Source organism: Notothenia rossii, assembly GCF_949606895.1.
Source record: "Notothenia rossii genome assembly, chromosome: 3".
In the NCBI taxonomy this organism is placed as follows: domain Eukaryota; kingdom Metazoa; phylum Chordata; class Actinopteri; order Perciformes; family Nototheniidae; genus Notothenia; species Notothenia rossii.
Genome location: NC_136901.1, coordinates 90,952,041 through 90,954,540, shown reverse-complemented (window position 1 = coordinate 90,954,540; position 2,500 = coordinate 90,952,041). Strand labels below are relative to the sequence as shown.

The 2,500-nt window shown below is 40.1% G+C and overlaps 1 protein-coding gene across 1 annotated transcript in view; it reads right to left on the bottom strand.

Annotated features, from left to right (window-relative positions):
- The window catches only part of LOC307031193 (protocadherin-1-like), a 238,401-nt gene that overhangs the window by 135,621 nt on the left and 100,280 nt on the right, over positions 1–2,500 (bottom strand).

The window sequence follows — 2,500 nt, the reverse complement described above, 5'->3', positions numbered from 1 at the left end:
CACTCACATATACTATCGGGATGTTACTGATGTTGCGCGGAGTGATACTGAGTAGTATGTGTTAGGGCTGAACGATATATCGTGTCATGGCGATAACCGCGATATGCGCATGCGCGATATTCACATCGCAGGGACGTGCAATTTTATTAAAATGTTCATTTAAAAAATATATATATATTTAGGACGTGCGATATTAAGTAAGTAAATTAACTCAAACACGTCATGTTACGATTATTTTGCTGCTTGCTACAAAAGGAAAACATGCGCAGCTCTCATGTCAGGGGTACTTGAGTGCATGCACAGCAAACCACCAATCACAATCACTCTCGATCAGATCACAGCAGGCCCCGCCCCGCTAGTTTGCAGACCATCAAAACACCGGTAAAAAATGAGCGAGGCACAGGAGGACAATACCGACGAGAATGAAGATTTACTTCCAAAAAGAAAAGCAACATCTGCCATCTGGAACTATTTTGGATACAAAAAGGTTCTTCTCTTCTTCATTCACAGATGAACCCCCTTATTTGAGGGTAAGCAACATGCATTATCATGACATGTTAGATCATGACTTAAGGTATGATGAGTCAACCAGTTAAGGTCCAGACGTCCGTGACTAAAATCCTTCATTCGGTTAAATATAGTTAAAAAAAACACAATATATATCGCAGGTGAAAAAAATATCGTAATGTCAGTTTTTTTCAATATCGTGCAGCCCTAGTATGTGTATGTGTGTAAGCCTGCATCTAGAAGTTTGTATGTGTACCATGGCTGAAGACCTGTTAGGTAAATAAAGTTGTCTCATAGAAAGGTCCATGGACACCTTATTACACTCCATGACATGCGATCAATTATACAGCATAAAGGACTATCACAACTACCATGGATTCTTACTTTAGTACAATAGATGTGAGTATTGAAAATATCTTATGGTGCGTTCAAAGTGGCAATTATTCACCACAGGTTGAACGAGTTTGACCGCGCCATCATTGGTGTTCACTCCCGCCACTCTAAGCACCGGAGAGGAGGCGGGGCTTATCTCTAGATACCAACAACGTCTTCATTAGCCATGGCGGAAATCACCACTTTTGCTGCTTTGTGCATATTTTAAAAGTCCCCAAATAGTTTTCAAAACCAAACATTAATGTGCCCGAAACATAAAACGCTCCATTCACTGTCTCCAGAAAAAATGTCAAGCCGCTGAATCAATCTTCAACACTCAAGTTAACGTCATGTGACACAAACAAAGCCACAACGTTATTATATATACCAAAGACAGTCCAGCGTTTAAACGTACATTTATAACAAGCAATTTTCATTCAATCTCTGAACGAATACGAAGGAGATCTCTGTTTTTCTTTACTGATTTAACGACGTCGGTATGTCAGTAATTCAGTGACGATAGGAGCATACACACAGACAGTTTCAGAACAATGTCTTGCTTGAGTTGAAGTATTTCTAAAATCATGCAAAGTGAGGTATTTGTATGTCTTTTCAAATACATCTATATACGTTTTTCAAGCCTGTGCTTGTTCTGTTTGTTTGCAGGTGAATCTTCATTTTTGTACATGATTTAAAGTTTTTATATCAGTTTCTAGTGTGTACTTTTGTTTTAGCATGGGTCGACATTTACTGCAAAGTGTTTTTTCTACAGTTTCACACCCAGCCGGTAAAACTTCAGATTGAGCGAGGAAAAGGAGAAAAAGAGCTAAAAGTAGGATGAGGTGGTTTTCAGCTGACAGCTCTGGTATGTTAATCCCTAAAACACCTCCTTCTTCCTCCTCTTCCTCCTCCTCCTCCTCCTCCTCCTCCTCCATCAGGAATGCAGCCGGTTTATAATTGGCTGCAGGACGCAGCGAGGGAGGATGAAAGCATGAGGGAAAGGTGGAGGGATGAAAAGATGGAGAGATGTGAGAGGGGAGATTTGGTTTTGATTTCTTCGCTCGGCTGTCGTCCAGCTTCAACGAGACGAAGAAGAATAGTTTCCAGCTTTTCCTGTGTGAAGTTTTGACTGCTGCGTGAAGCTTTTTTACGCTCCTGATTTCAGCGAAAAGATCATAAAACAGACAGAAATCAGGAAGTGGGTCAATTTCAACTTTTCGAGTATAACGGTTTCTGACGGGAAAGCACAAATCATGATAATGTTCACTAAACAATGTAAAGAAAATGTTGGGAATCCAGAAATCCTCATTCAACAACTTTATATAGAATACAATGCATTTACGAGCCATTTCACAATTTTAGCGAGACCTCCAACGAACACCAAGCGGTTTGGTCTATGAAGTCATTTTGAAAGATTAGGAAATGTTCAACAACAATACAAGAATATGCATACGCCCTACATTTTCTATCCCTATATTTACTCTGTTTTAGGTGAAGACTCACTGAGCTCTACATTTTAATCCAGTCTGCCACATATGGCAGTGACTAGATCAAAAACACACACACACACACACAGTCACAAGTCTATGAGGCAGTAGTGTTCGCAGATAAGGTCAGGAGG